A 16,839-nucleotide genomic window follows, 5' to 3' on the forward strand; every position below is an offset into this window, starting at 1 on the left:
CTGAAGGCATCCAGTTACCCCTGGCCCCAGCCACCCCCTCCCCCCACTGGCTGAAGGGATTGACATCTGTGCACCTGTACCCAGTTTGGGGGCTTTTCCCAAGGGACATGGGTTGGAAAGATCTCATCGTTGCCCGCTTTTTCCTTGTGATAACTCAGTTTGCTGTGCTTTTTCTCTAATCGGCCTATGAAATAGTATAGTGTATGCCAGTCTTTTTCAACCACTGGCCCCTGGACCAGTCTGCTAGAAATTTCTTGCCAGTCCACAAAAGAGTTTAACTACCTGATGTTGTATGAAGATTTTTAGATGTAGGGGTCCTTGAAATAATTCTCTTATTTTTCACTGTTTCCCGAGTGGCCATTATTTTCATAGTAAGTTAGCATTGTTCTGTGTTACCTCTTCCCTGACTCCCCATCATCTTGTCACAATTAAAGAGGCTTTGGCCTGACCAGGCAGTGGCGTAGTGGATAGAGTGTCAGACTGTGACACAGAGGACCCAGGTTCAAAACCCCGAGGTCGCTGGCAAGGGCTCACTGGCTTAAGTGTGGGATCATAGACATGACCCTATGGGCTCTGGCTTGAGCCCAAAGGTCGCTGACTTGAGACCAAGGTCACTGGTTTAAGCAAGGGGTCACTTGTCACTTGGTCTGTAATAGCCCCCAACCCCCAATCAAGACACATGTGAGAAAGCAATCAATGATCAACTAAGGTGCAAAAAAGAATTGATGTGCTTCTCATTTCTCTCCTTTCCTGTCTGTCCCTCTCTCTGTCTCTCTCCCTGTCTCTAAAAAAAAGGCTTTGGCTGCCAATTTATTGTTTCTTTTGACACCAAAATTTAACCATATTAAAATGTTACTGAAAACTTATATAAATTTGCTAAATGAATAGTCAACTTCTTTTGGAGTTAAAATTTTTAAGCAGTATGAGATTAGATGAACACTACTCAGGGTGAGATTGAGTTAAAATTGGGTTGATTTGATTCACTAAAATAAAAAATGTATAGCAGATTCAGTTTAACATTCTATTGAAACCAAATTCTTTTTATTGCTTACAACCATAGTATATTAATACATATTTGGTATGTATTAATAGTAGCTTTGATGCCAATTTGGAAAACTGTTTTTGATTGTGTATCTATATAATGTATATTTAACTAAAATGTTTTGTTGCATTTATTTATAATGGCATTAGGAAATAAACCAATTTTACATTTAACAAATTTGTTGCAGAGGTTTGAATGACAATTTTACTATGATCTTTTTGGTGGGAAACAGTTATCGCCAATTACCAGAAGCACTTTAACCTTAGGGATTTTTGGATTTCATTTTAAATGAACAGTTGGTTTGAAACAAGTATAGTTTTATACAAAGAGGAGTAATTAATAGAAGCTTCCCACACTCTCATCCCTTCATCCCTAACAAGACTTTGAAATGCCGTTCAGAGTTGATGTTTGTTCCTGTCAGTCAATGCCATAAGTGTAATTTCCCTGGAGAGAGGGCTTTATATGTTATGTGCCCAGTATAGTTAATACCAGAGGGCAGGTTGTTTATTTGGAAGATGGAAAAACTATGTATATTATATTTGTAAAATAAACTACAACATATAAAGTGTGACAGAATCTTTAAAAAAACAACAACCACCTTCATTGATTTTAGAGAGAGAGGATAGGATGAGAGAGAGAGAAATACCGATTTGTTGTTCCACCCCTCATTGGTTGATTCCTGTATGTGCGTTGACCCGCACATATAAGCCCACAACCTTGGCACACTGGAACGATGTTCCAACCAACTGAGCTACCCAGCCAGGCCTGACAGAATCTTTTTTGTTACAAGTCATGTCATTTGTGGAACACTGACACAGGGTATGTAAAGATCTACAGATGATCAACAAGAATTGGTCTTAAATTTCTAATGTATGAATGAATTGATAAGGGAAGGTGACATATTTGATCTTTTAAATTTCTAATGAGGAATACATACCTGTTCAATCTGTTTAAAAACCAAGACATATTTTACATATATAGGTAAAATAATTAAAATTTCAAAAGCAATATGTTAGCTCACAGAAGTAAAGATAATTTTTTAATGGTTGTCAAGTTTTTTACTATGTACGAGGACTCACTTTCTCCAAGAATTTTATATAATAATCTTTGGATTAAATTTCTAATCTGTTATGGTCTCCTGTGACTTGTTGATACAATTTTAATATGAAGGCTACTAGGAATACTTATTAAGTTTTGTTTAACAAACAAGTATTTATTGAACTTTTACTCTTTGGTGGGCCCTGGGAATATTAAAATAAATTAGACACAGTGTCTTAATATTTTGATATTATAGCTCTTGTTTTCATCATATAATCTTGAAATATTAAAATATCTTTGATAAGTATGCCAAATATTCTTAATGAAAATAATCCATGTCGGGTATAGAATCTCATTTTAAAACATTTTGTTTAGGACTTTATAAACTTTTGTGATTATAGCCTATTGACAAACAATTTAAAAATCAGAACCAATATTTATACACAGATGTATTTAGTTTTATTTTTTTTGTGTGTGTGTGTATATATATGTGTGTGTTTGTATATGAACCAGGATCAGAAGTGTCAAAGAGCAGCGCTTGTCCCTAACAACACATACACACATTTGGTATTTCAATTTTTAAAAACCAATGGTCATAAAACCCTAATGTGTCATAACCTGCAGTGTTTGAAAAACATTGTCAAAGATGGTTCTTTGGAACCATATAAGTATTATTTTTGTTTTTGACATGGTTTCTATAGTTTCTAAACCCTCATCAAGTTTAGATTACTAGGGCTGGTCACAACACCGTTTTATATGGTTTAAAGAGTGAAAGAGTAGGATACGTTTTCTGGAAGTTTTATATTGCTCCTATCTGCCTCTTTTCAAGGACACTAGAAGAGGGTTTTTAAATATTTTGTTCTGTTTTTGACTTAAACTTTATGGAATTTTATATTTCTGACTTACCACATGCCTTCTAGCTAAAATTCTACAGTTGACATCTAACTTACTGTGATGTGATGGGTCATATTCAAGTCGTTTAAGTTCATTTTACCTTTTATTCTAAGACTAACCTTTTTGCTTTGATTACAAATATTAAGTTTGAAAAATATTGAATGAGTTTTGCTTTCTTGTGTGATAAAAGTATATGAAATGTGCAAAGTACTCTTTTCCAAAACCTAAGAACACTTATTTAAATAGTTTTAATTTATTAATAACCCCAGTAAAATAAAATTGTATCTGGAAAGCAAATTATTCTTTGAAGTAACTGAAGTTCACATGATTTCAGTTCTCCATTCTCATTTGAAAGCAAATAATTCTTACATTTAGTCACATTTTTGCATTTTAGACAATTTAAAAAAAAATTTTTTTTTTACAGAGTCAGAGAGAGGGATAGATAGGGACAGACAGACAGGAATGGAAAGATGAGAAGCATCAATCATTACTTTTTCATTGCATGTTGCAACATCTTAATTGTTCATTGATTGCTTTCTCATATGTGCCTTGACCTTGGGCCTTCAGCAAACCGAGTAACCCCTTGCTCGAGCCAGCGACCTTGGGTCCAAGCTGGTGAGCTTTTGCTCAAACCAGATGAGCCCTCGCTCAAGCTGGCAACCTCAGGATCTTGAACCTGGGTCCTCCACATCCCAGTCTGATGCTCTATCCACTGCGCCACTGCCTGGTCAGGCCAATTTTGTCTTTTATATTAATGCGAGTGTTTTATTTTTTCCTAAACCCTCATATAGTTTAACAAGCTCACTATCACTATAATATCAGAATTAGAACCTTGACTTCTTTCATCACAAGACTAAGAATTAAAATAGTGAAGAGTTCAAATGACTATCTCTAAAAGATAATTAGAAATATTCTGGGAATAGCAATTTCTAAAAAAACTGAATTGACGAGATTTAAGAATGGGAGTATGAGAGAACTGGGTTCCCTGTCACAGCTTTCCCACGAGCTGACGTTCCGTCTCGGGCAGCACTTTAGCACTTTACGTAGTCAGATAAGTGAATATGAAGTGACTGCAATCACATGTCAGTCGTGTAGCACGTGTAAAACTTGACGCCATCAATGAAGACACTAGGTATATTAATATTTTTTTACTCTCATGACTTGAATTCCTGGACACTGGGAATCCTGATATAATACCATCTCTTCTTCTGCTAGAGTAGCAGACATAAATATTTTTAAATTGGTCTTACTGTGGAATTTGATTCAATAAAAACAAAAATTTCATAAATTTGACTGTAGATAACTTGTTCTGTCTTAAAATGCCTACTTTTATTTTATTGTGTTATTTAAAATTTATGGCCTTGATTTTTTTTTTTTTTTTGTATTTTTCTGAAGCTGGAAACGGGGATAGACAGTCAGACAGACTCCTGCATGCGCCCGACCTGGATCCACCCGGCACGCCCACCAGGGGCGATGCTCTGCCCACCAGGGGGCGACGCACTGCCCACCAGGGGGCAATGCTCTGCCGCTCGGGGGCGGGGCGTGGCTCTGTTGAGACCAGAGCCACTCTAGCGCCTGGGGCAGAGGCCAAGGAGCCATCCCCAGCGCCCAGGCCATCTTTGCTCCAATGGAGCCTTGGCTGCGGGAGGGGAAGAGAGAGACAGAGAGGAAGGAGAGGGGGAGGGGTGGAGAAGCAGATGGCCGCTTCTCCTGTGTGCCCTGGCCGGGAATCGAACCCGGGACTTCTGCACGCCAGGCCGACGCTCTACCACTGAGCCAACCAGCCAGGGCCTATGGCCTTGATTTTTTAAGAGCAGTTGTAGGTTTCCAGAGAAACTGAGCTGAAAGGACAGAGGTTCCTGTAAGCCAGGGGTCCCCAAACTACGGCCTGCGGGCCACGTGCGGCCCCCTGTGGCCATTTATCCGGCCCCCGCTGCACTTCTGGAAGGGGCACCTCTTTCATTGGTGGTCAGTGAGAGGAGCCTAGTTCCCATGGAAATACTGGTCAGTTTGTTGATTTAAATTTACTTGTTCTTTATTTTAAATATTGTATTTGTTCCCGTTTTGTTTTTTTACTTTAAAATAAGATATGTGCAGTGTGCATAGGGATTTGTTCATAGTTTTTTTTTTTATAGTCCGGCCCTCCAACGGTCTGAGGGACAATGAACTGGCCCCCTGTGTAAAAAGTTTGGGGACCCCTGCTGTAAGCGGCTCTTACCACTACTGCGCTCCCTCCCATGTCTAGTGCAACTGACGAGCCAGTATTGGGACATTGTTATGTCCAATGAGTCTGCGACTACTCAATTCCACAGTGAGGTATTTCTTCACAAAGTCTCAGCACGAAGAATTTGTCTGTTTGGGAATTGAAATAAGTAAAACATTTGTAAAAATTGAATGTCAGGTTTGAATGTGTTCTGTCTTGCTTGGGGAAGCTTTGCATTGAACTGCCTGATTTCTGTGGGCCAGTTAGAATTTCTCATCCGTTTTTCTTTGAACTTCCAGTAGCATTTCTCAAACTGTGTTCCATGGAATTGGAAAAATTTTCAAGATGTATATAGATTTATTGCTACCTACCTAATTTTTATTTCTTAGTCACATATTTTGGATATATTTCATACTGTGTGTTATCAGTTGGAGTCGTGCAATGCATGTTAAAGGTTTAAATACAAGTTTTTAAAAATGTGTTGAGTCAACAGTGGTTAGTAAGATCAGTGGTCCCCAACCCCTGGGCCGCGGACCAGTACTGGTCCGCAGAGAAAGAATAAATAACTTAACATTATTCCTGTTTTATATATATTTAAGTCTGAACAATGTTTTATTTTTTAAAAATGACCAGATTCTCTCTGTTACATCCATCTAAGACTCTTGATGCTTGTCTTGGTCACGTGATACACCCTAAAGGGCGGTCCGTGAAAATATTTTCTGACATTAAACTGGCCCGTGGCCCAAAAAAGGTTGGGGACCACTGAGTGAGATTATATAGGTTTCGAGTGTACAGTTCCATAATACATCATCTGCATATTGCCTTGTGTGCCCACCACCCAGTCAGGTGTTCCTCTGTCCCCATGGGTTTGACTCCTGTACCCTGACCACCCCTCATACTTCGTTCCCTCTGGAAACCACCGCACTGTGTCTCTGAGGTTTTCTTTTTCTTATTTGTTCATTTCTTGCTTTCAGTTTTATGTCCCACGTATAGATGAAATCATATGGTTCTTAACTTTTTCTGACTTATTTCACCTACCATGATATTCTCAAGATTCATTCATGTTGTTGCAAATGACAGTATTTCCTCTTTTCAGATGTTTATAGTCAAGAAACCTGTTTCATATGTTCAATGCAGTGGCTCCAGAAGTCTTTGACGATGGAACCTTTTCTCTGGAACATCGATTACAGCGTTTAGCATGCCATTGTGCAGAGCGATAGTGAGGAAAATGATGTCCTAAAGCTGCATGCGCTGGGAAACTTTTTTGAGCTAGCACCAAAGGGAAGGTAAAAAGTTAAAGTGTTCAATTTTTACTATGAGTATAAAGGGATTTTTATGTGATGCCTTCTCTCAAACTGTCAACAATCCTATACCTATTAAAAGTGACCAGTTGTGTTACAGAGTTGTGACATCAAGGAACATAGGGTTACTACTTAATGGCTTTCCAATCAAAATAAAATGACTTTGCTATTCTTGTGTTAAAAGGGGGTCTCAAACTTCGGGTTTGATTTGTCTCACAAATAAATTCTTCTGGAAAGAATATTGTTTTCTTTGGTGGTGAGGACTTCCTCTTTGATTTTGTATGATTTGACTGATGCAGATGTCTTTGGGTGGTCTTTTAGCCTGGGATTGATTTAAAAGACTTAATTTACCTTTTCTGATAAATAACCACTGTAGTTCTCTTATTCAAATCCCTTCTTATGGTTTCCTCTACAGATCTGGCCAAATGAATGGGACTGGCACATGGTCTTTTCTGAAGCTTGTTTTTCAAAAGAGAGCCATGTTTCTCTGAAATCTGGGACTGATGAGAACCTTAATGTTTTTTATTAGTTGAACTGAAATGAACCTGAAATATATTCATATTACAGAAATATTTTTCATTTTAGAGACTGATATTTCAATGGTTTTGTTTGTGATTTAAGACTGGATTTCAATGCCAAGTTCACATGGCAAGGGAGAAAATAAGAATATCTTCCACTTGGCTTTTAATTATTTCTTAAAGCGTTGCTTTGCTTTTGAAGCTCACAGAGTAAATTGCTACCTAGTGGTCTGTGCGTTTTGTCAATGCTTCTTTCTTTGAGTAATTTGATTTTGTTGTATAAAATTTTTCAGTCAGTGTACACATTATGTACTTAATTATTTTCAGGTTATAGGAGACAGTTAACGATGATTTGTAATGGGCTTTTAAAAATTGTTATTTTTTTAAATTAAAGAAAGGATGAAATGGAGAAAACTATTTTAATCTAAGTATTTTATAACAAAGAATGGATACTATAATCGTTAGTTTAAGAGTTCTGAGGGTACAGTAATTAAAGAATTTTCTTTTTTTTGTGGGTTAGGGGAAGGAGAGAGATGAGAAGCATCAACTCGTAGTTTTAGCACTTTAGTTGTTTATTGATTGCTTCTTCTATGTGTCTTGACCATGCGACTCCAGCCAAGCTAGTGATCCCTTCCTTAAGCCAGCAACCTTTAGGCTCAAGCCAGTGACCATGGGGTCATGTCTTTGATCCCACACTCAAACTGGCAATCCCATGGTCAAGATGGTGAGCCTGTTTCAAGCCAGATAATCCTGTACTCCAGGTGGATGAGCCCGTGCTCAAGCCAGGGACCTCGGGGTTTCAAACCTGGGACCTCAGCTTAGCAGTCCGGCACTCTATCGAGTGTGCCACCACTGATCAGGCTAGCTAAAGATTTTTCTTTTTATTGATTGATTGATTGATTTTAGAGAGATAGAAAGGGAGAGAAACAGAGAGACAGGAACATCAATCTGTTCCTGTATGTGCCCTGACTGGGAGTCGAACCTACAGCCTTTGCATTTCAGGATGATGCTCTAAGCATCTGAGCTATCTGGCTAGGGTCTAAAGAGTTTTCTTTTTCTTCTCAGTGTTTTTAACATACAAAACTTGCTTTAGCCTAACTTAATAATATTTGTTTGGGAAATAAGACAAATGACCTCTTTTATTTTTATAATAAGTCCTTCATAAAAATGTGCCAACAATATTAGTCACTTTAAAGAGTATTTATTATACAGTGAATAATTTCTCTACTCATATAATAGAGTAGGAAGACTGCTAAGAGGTTAATTAAGTTACTTGTAAGAATAACATGGTTTAATGGTGGTGAGCATTGGGTTATGTAGTGTGCTACAGTGGAAAGAGATGAACCTGAATGCAAGGAAGTCGGTTTTTAGATTCTCAAATACATCTAGCATTCTCCCCATAAGGACCTTTTGCACTTGCTACATTTTTCTCCAAGAATTCTCTTCTTAGTCTACGCCTCCTAATATTTACGTTATTTTACTCAGATCTCTCCTAATTATTAGCCTGGCCACTGCCTTATCTAAAGTAACACTCCTCATTCTTTAGTCTCTTCTTTACTCTGCCTTATTTTACTTCATTACATTTCTTCCTCCCTGTTATCATATGTATATTTTTGTTTTGTTTTTCAGTTCTTTTGTTTTCTCTATTAGAAAGTAAGCTAAGAATACAGTGCCATTCTTTTTATTTCTTTTGCTTTATCCCTAAGGGCCTTAGGTGGTTGTCTAGAACGCAAAAGGTTTTTGAGTAATTGAATTAATGAGTTTTGGTGAATTGCATAGCTTCTTAGGCTAAAGTTTTCATGTCTCTAAAATATGTGATTCGATTCCTCTGTTCCCTTTGATTTCATGTATGAAATCTTTCATTCTTCCCTATACACCAATCAGGTACTTATTTTTATGGCACAAAGCAGTGATTTATTTCACTGTGATTAAATTTCTGCTTTAAAATCTTTGTCAGATAATTCTAACATCTGATTCATTTTGGTTTTGACATTTGCTGGTTGTTTTTTTCTTCTCTGATTCTTGGTGTGACAGTAATTTTTTCTTGTATCATTAGTATTATATCATTATACCCTAGGTTCTAATTAATCTTTTTCTTTTTAATCAAGTAGGCCTCCTATTAGAATGTTACCCTGTGGCCTAGTGGGTATGTTCATATTCCCACTAGGTCAGGGGTCGGGAACCTTTTTGGCTGAGAGAACCATGAATGCCACATATTTTAAAATGTAATTCCTCGAGAGCCGTACAACGATCCTTGTACTTTACGCATTATCCCATAAAAAGTCCCAGAGGACAGCTGTGATTGGCTACAGCTACCTGCAACCATGAACATGAGCGGTAGGAAAGGAATGGATTGTAATACATGAGAATGTTTTATATTTTTAACGTTATTATTTTTTTAATTAAAGATTTGTCTGTGAGCCATCAAAAGAGCCACATCTGGCTCGCAAGCCATAGGTTCCTGACCCCTGCACTAGGTCCAGGTGTTACCCCTACCCCCCAAATACGCTAAGACCACTACAGCAGAAGCGGGACCCTGACTCACACTGCCTGGTGCAGATGGTGGGTTGGATGTTCACCTTTCCCTTTTTGAGGTCTGGACTGTATGTCAGTTCCCTGCTGAGCCTCCCATCACCAGGGGAGGTGGAGGAGAGTGTAGTGCCTGCAAGCTCTGTATCTTTCACCTCCTTCGGCCTCACTGATTCAGAGTAGGGTTGGGACTGTTCCCCTGGGCCCTGCTGACACCAGGCGCTTGGGAAATAGGAAAGTTGACCAGCCCTGCTTGGCTCTGCTGGATAAATGAGGAGACCTGGCACCCCGCTGTGCCTCAGTGATGCTGAGGTGAGGAAGGGGTGAGGAGCACTGGGGACTGGCCCCTGCTGGTATTGCCTTGGCCGGTCTCATTGATTCTGTGGGAGGGGGCAGTGAGGCTGGGCTCCTTTCTGGGCCTCACGAATAGCAGGAATGCGCTCCCGTCTTCTCTTCCACCCTGCAGATGCTTCTCTGTTGGGAGAATGGCAGCAGCTGAGGAAAATGGACAACCGAGGGGGACGTAGTGAGAGCAGCTCCCCCCTCAGCCCACTGGCAATACCCTAGCAGGGGACTTGGAGCAGCCCCTGGCTCTTCCGGGTGCAGGATGGACTGCAGCCTGCCAGACTGCCCGAGGCGCTGCTGGTGTGCACAGCAGGCTGTCTGTTTCTGCTGGTGCATGCCTGCGGGGAGGTGGCGAGTTTCAGGTGGAAATGTACCTTCTCTGTCCTGTTGAAAGGAGGGGCGCCGTTTTTTTTATTGGTGATTGATTGGAAGGAAGAGAGGATTGCCCAAAATGTTTTGTCTTGGGGAGAAACAAGCCTTTCCTGGCGTTTTCCTAGGGTCTGCCTCTAGGCTGTTTCACCAGGAGTCTTCTGCGGTGCCAGGTGCCAGAGCCGCTGGGGAAGCTGGGGTTCACTGGCGCGTCCTCCTGTCACCAGGGCCCTGGCCTTTTCCCACCTTTCAGAAACTGCCCTGATTCTTCGTTGTGTTACATCCAGGGTGTTTTGGGTGTGGGAGGAAGGTCCTGGGAGCTATGGGGCTTTCCATCTTGACAGAACCAATGTCCCTGGAGATACTATTTTTGTTAATATGGAAGCACTTGAAATAAAAATTAAATATTGTTATAGCAGAGTAGTATTTAGTGAAAATGTTTTCAGTGAAGATTTTCATTGATTTACACACTGGATTATGATTTATTGTTAGCATTTGTTTTCCCGGAACCACAGAATTATTTTCTAATAAGACAAGGAGTGCTTTGACCCTTTCTATGGTGATAGAATATATCTAACATAAAATTTATCATTTAGCCATTGTTTAGTGTACAGTCGGTGGCATTAATTACATTCACAGTGTTGCATAATGATCATCATTGTCTATTTCCAGAACTCTTTGTTTATTAATAGGCTTTATTTTTCTGGACAGTTTTGGATTTACAGAAAAATGAGTAGAGAATACAGAGAGTTTCTATGTTTTCTCTTCCTAACCCTCTTTCCTGTATTGTTAGCATCTTGAATTAGTCTGGTACATTTGTTACAGTGAATGAGCCATGTCCATTCCATGGGTTTTGACAAATGTATGGTCACATGTGTCCCCACCACAGCCTCGTGCAGCATACTGACCTGAGACACCTGTGCTGCACCCACTTCTCCTCTCCTTTGTCCCCCACAACTGCTAGCAGCCATTTACCTTTTTACTGTACTTGATTTACTATCCTGAAATATCTATATAATTTTAAAAAGTCAGTCCATCAGAACATTTGGAGAATATAATTGTTTAAAAACATGAGTAAAGTGAAATATAATGTATAAATCATTTACATAAATGTTCAGCTCAAGTAGAAGCTGTTACTACACACCATTTATATGTTTTTTTAGAGTATTTTGCACAGGCGCTATTTTGATTCATAGCTCCTAAAAGTGAAAGCCATTTTAAGCAGTTAGGATTATACATAGTTATGAGAGTTGATACTCATTTTGCTCAGTTTTCTGTCTATTCAGCACACTTTTTTATGGCCTTACAATGTGATTCTTAAAGTGCCTCATGGTATATATCTTCTTAAGTTTGTAGCATGCATTATAGATTAGCAAAAAGGGGTCATAAGCTTTGAGATAACATCCTTAAATACCCTTATGTTGTAAAGGAGGAACCAAACTTCCAACACGTAAAAGGTTAGTTTCTTATTTATTTGTTTAGAGAAAAGCAAAAACATGTATTAGTCTCTAACTTTGTGAATGTAGTAAGTCTTCACATATTTGCCTGTTGACAAACCTGAGGACGAGAGAAATAGTTCATCTTGCCCACGATCACGCAGGAAGTGGCATGTCAGAACCCAGATTAAAACTGGGGACTCTTAACCACTTCAGCCAGGAAGGACTACACAGTGAAGCTCTTCTGGACTTCTTCACTTTCAGTATTAAAGGCCAGTTGCTGAAGTGATCTGTAATAAAGGGTCAGCATCTGGTAGACCTGGTGTATTCCTGAATGCAGAATCACGTGGTCAGCTCCCAAGCCTAATCATTGGCACCATAATATGATACAAATAGTCTATTTTCTAGTGAACTGTGTGGGTGCAGGGACACAAAGATACAAAGGCAGAGGCACTGGGGTGAGTAGAACAGTTGATAGTGCCACTGCATTGTGACTAATGCGGGATAGAACTACTCTGTAAACAAGGTGTATGTACCAGGGATGTCTTGCCCCACAAGAGATATCTAAGTTAAATTTTGCTACTGGCGTGGTCAAAGGGGTGTTACTGTCTTCAGTATCTATGTCTAGGACCTTTGAAATATCTTTGTTGCATGGTGACAACAGACCCCATCCTACTAAGATTCCAAAGCCCTAGATGTGAAAGTATAATTTACAGTTGTTGATCCAGAACCATTAAAAAGAATCAAACTTCTGTATTCTCCACAGGTGAACAAGAGATGTCCATGATAGTGACACTTAATTGAAAAGCAGCTTGCTTTGTGGTAGTAGAAGCTCAGCTGTGGAATTAGTCAACCTGATTTGACTAAAATCTGGTTTAAGTTTTGTAACCACAGATAAAGGAGATAACATCTGTAAATCAGGGAGTCTACAGTTTCATCGATCAAATGAGATTATGCTGATAAAACTCAGTGCCTGGCATATACTGAGTCCCGCCTTAGCTGCTTTTATTAAAAATGGCCCTAAACTGTATTTGTGATTTTAAAAATATAATGTCAGTACATATTACTTTGGTGCTAAATTTGTTCTTAAAATAGATGGGAAATGTTTTATTTAAGTTTATACAGGCATAATATTTCTGGTTATAACCATAAATTTAAACACATGAAGAAATGAGAATTGAAGCTAGTCCTATTTTGGTAAATAGATATTAGGCAGTGTTTTTCTAAGAAACCCACAAAGAATTTACCCACCGAGTTCCACAGTGTGCGGCATCCGGGGGCGCAGCATTTGATTGTTTATGGGTACCTTCTTCAGTCCTGGGACATCTGTTTGCTTTGTGTACATCCTTATTTCCTCATATCTTTGGACCAAAAATGTTTTTTTTTTAATTAAAAAAATTTTTTTTGTACTTTTCTGAAGTTAGAAGCAGGGAGGCAGTTAGACTCTTGCATGTGCCCAACAGGGATCCGCCCGGCATGTCCATCAGAGGGCAATGCTCTGCCCATCTGGGGCACCACTTCGTTATAGCAGGATGCATTCTAGCGCCTGAGGTGCAATCCATCCAGGCCATGGAGCCATCCTCAGTGCCTGGGCCAGCTTTGCTCCAATGGAGCCTTGGCTGAGGGAGGGGAAGAGAGAGACAGAGAGGAAGGAGAGGGGGAGGGGTGGAGAAGCAGATGGGCGCTTCTCCTGTGTGCCCTGGCTGGGAATCGAACCCAGGACTTCCACACGCTGGCCAATGCTACTGCTGAGCCAACCGGCCAGGGCTCCAAGACGTTTTTGGCTAAGAAATATCTTGTTTCTTTAGTAATTTCCAATTGCTGCTCTTGTCAGTGTTGAAGCATTGCCAGTACTATTTGCTCAACTACTAATTTTCTTTTTTTGTCTACAGAATTTTTTTTCTCTATTGGAAAATATTATGTCCAGTTGTTAATCATAAGAAAATTGTGATTACTAGTTTCACAAAGAAATTTAACATCGGAAATGAAGATTAGTACCAATATGATATATATTAGATAACAGAACAAAAGTATGAAAATAAATGACCGTATTCTATTGGAATCCTATTCCATCTTTAAAAAAGCAAATGGAATTATTGTGAATGCCTTACCAGGAGCGGATGATTTCAAAGAGTTGTCTACATTTTATAACAGTTAGGTGTTAGTCGTACATTAGATTGTGATCTTCTATCAATCCTCAAGTGGCTCACTGTTCGTGTTAGGGGTACTGGCTTGAAAGGTCCTCTTCAGGTATAAGCCATAAAAATGCCACGGTGGTTTGGGGTTTTGATTAAAAATAGAGTGTGCTGATTTTTGTGTGGGTGTGCTTACCATTTTTGTTTACATTTAGTCAATGTTGGTATTGCTTTTATTTCTAGCAAATATTTCTTAAGTGTATTTTTGTCTTATTTGTGTTATAAAATAGAAAAAGCAGAACTAAAGATGTAAATTTATAAACATTTATAACATGTTAAATAAGGAATTCAGTTTAGAAAATAACATCAGAGAAGTTGCCCTTTTTCTTTACCGCTTTCTGTACTTTTCTCGTGATATGTCAGAGCCCTAAGATTAATTAAAACTTGCTGCATTTTTCATCATCTTAAAGCTGATGCTAAAAATTGAAATAGGTACAGAAATGAACTTTTTTTAGACATTTAAGCAGTCATTACACACATGATCCGTTCTGTTGGAGATGTCAGTATTCAGGGTTCATGATCAGTCCATTCAGATGTGACAGGGGTGGGCTTGTTAGGGTCACTTTGAGATTGGAAGCAAATCTGTAAGAGTCTGTTATTGGTAGTCTTCATTGGTTGAAGACAAAGGCTTTTGTGGATTTGCTTCAAAATATAAATAAAAAAACTCCAGAAGATGGCACGTATGTAATACTTTAATATTTATAGAGCCTTGTGTATACAGGATGTCTTCGATCCTGCCATCAGTTTGCTGATGGGGTGTGATTATATTGGAGAGTTAGTTGATTTGCCCATAATCATAACATAGGGACACCACCAAGATGTTAGACTCTGGATTCCATATTCTTCTCTGCATTTCCCAAGGAAATGGCTTGAGGGTAAAATTAATCTCAATGAATATTGCACTCATAATATCTTTGGATTATTTTATATTATTTTCCATTACATTTCGGAAAAAAAAATTAATAGAATTAAGCCACCCTTCTTATGTTACTAGTCAGAAATGGCAACTGTTGCTGTACTGGGGAAATATTAGACCCTGTGGAAGAAAAGTAATTGTAGGATCTAAATTAAGTAAAAGAATATTATATTCACATTCTGAACAGAGAACCAAGTGAGAATTCCAGGTTCAGATTTTAAAGGACAATAAAATAAAAACAAAAGGAAAACTAAAAGCACCAGTGTTCCCTGCTAGTGATTCTCTACTAACACACCTATTAAAGATGGTGATATATATTAGTATACCTTTTAGAGTTTATGATAAACTGCACAGATGTACTTTAGTTTCCTTAAACAGAATTTCTTTTTTAAACATAATTTATTGGGATGACATTGGTTAATAAAATGGCATAGTTTTCAGGTTTATAATTCTGTAATACATCACCTGTATATTGTGTGTTCACCACCCCAAGTCCAACCTCGCTTTCATCACCATTCATCCCCCTGAACTTTCCTCTACCGCCCCCAGCCCCTTTCCCTCTGGTGATCACTGTACTGTTTTCTGGGTCTATAAGGTTTTTTTTTTTTTCTTAATTCCTTCATCTTTTTTTCACCCAACCCTGTATCACCTCTCTTGTGACAGCTGTCACTGTGTTCTCTAAGTCTGTTTCTGTTTTGTTTATTAGAGTTCACCTATAAGTGAAATCTCATGGAACTTGTCTTTCTCTGGCTGGCTTATTTCACTTAGCGTAATACTCTCCAGGTTCATCCAAGCTGTCACAAAGGGTGACGTTTTCTTATTTTTTATGGCCAAGTAGTATTCCATTGTGTAAATGTGCCCCAGCTGTTTATCCACACATCAGCTAATGAGCACTTGGGCTGCTTCCAGATCCCTTGAACTCATTTCACCCACTAGAGATTTGTGGACTTAGTAAACAGTCAAAAGGTCTTTCTGTAGAAAATGGAGAAGTGCTCTATGTCTAGAGAATGAGAGAAATTTCATATGCTATGATTCTGTCCTAATTAGAGAATGAGAGAAATTTCATATGCTATGATTCTGTCCTAATTAGAAAAACTTAAACATAGAGCATTCCCTGTATTCCTCAACTGCCTTTAACTTTTGAAAGCTCACTCTGCAACCAGTGTGGAGCTGCTCTGCAGAATCGTTCAAAAATGATTTTTTTCTTCCAACAACCACAGGAACTGTAATTATATCTCCATAGCTAATAGAAATATTGCCAGTATGTCCTTCAAAAAGGTAAGTTTCCTATCTGCAGGTCTACCAAGTGGTGTTTTCTAAATCAGAGCCTTTCCTGAATCAAAGTGAGACCGCGGTTAGCTTCCTGTGCTGAGAGATAAGAGGGGGAGCAGTAGAGCAGGCCGCAGGGGTGGTGGGGAGCAGGGGAGCAGGCTGTAGGGGTGGCGGGGAGCAGGAGAGTAGGCCGCAGAAGTGGTGGGGAGCAGTAGAGCAGGCCGCGGGGGTGGCGGGGAGCAGGGGAGCAGGGGAGCAGGCCGCGGGGGTGGCGGGGAGCAGGGGAGCAGGCCGCGGGGATGGCGGGGAGCAGGGGAGCAGGCCGCGGGGATGGCGGGGAGCAGGGGAGCAGGCCGCGGGGATGGCGGGGAGCAGGGGAGCAGGGGAGCAGGCCGCGGGGGTGGCGGGGAGCAGGGGAGCAGGCCGCGGGGGGTGGCGGGGAGCAGGGGAGCAGGCCGCGGGGGTGGCGGGGAGCAGGGGAGCAGGCCGCGGGGGTGGCGGGGAGCAGGGGAGCAGGCCGCGGGGGTGGCGGGGAGCAGGGGAGCAGGGGAGCAGGCCGCGGGGGTGGCGGGGAGCAGGGGAGCAGGCCGCCGGGGTGGCGGGGAGCAGGGGAGCAGGGGAGCAGGCCGCGGGGGTGGCGGGGAGCAGGGGAGCAGGCCGGAGCAGGGGAGCAGGCCGCGGGGGTGGCGGGAGCAGGGGAGCAGGCCGCAGGGGTGGCGGGGAGCAGGGGAGCAGGCCGGAGCAGGGGAGCAGGCCGCGGGGGTGGCGGGAGCAGGGGAGC

At 40.5% G+C, this 16,839-nt stretch overlaps 1 protein-coding gene across 8 annotated transcripts in view; it reads left to right on the forward strand.

The window, feature by feature from the left end:
- The window catches only part of SUPT3H (SPT3 homolog, SAGA and STAGA complex component), a 437,116-nt gene that overhangs the window by 124,890 nt on the left and 295,387 nt on the right, over positions 1-16,839 (forward strand). The window contains exon 1 of one of the 8 annotated variants that reach the window (XM_066359300.1): positions 6,408-6,463. The exons of the other annotated variants lie outside the window; for them this stretch is intronic. The gene's annotated coding sequence lies outside the window, so the exon portion shown is untranslated. Of the gene's footprint in view, positions 1-6,407; positions 6,464-16,839 lie in introns of those variants that run through there. 8 annotated transcript variants of the gene reach the window in all.

The sequence above is a fragment of the Saccopteryx leptura genome, chromosome 1, assembly GCF_036850995.1.
Source record: "Saccopteryx leptura isolate mSacLep1 chromosome 1, mSacLep1_pri_phased_curated, whole genome shotgun sequence".
Classification (NCBI taxonomy): Eukaryota; Metazoa; Chordata; class Mammalia; order Chiroptera; family Emballonuridae; genus Saccopteryx; species Saccopteryx leptura.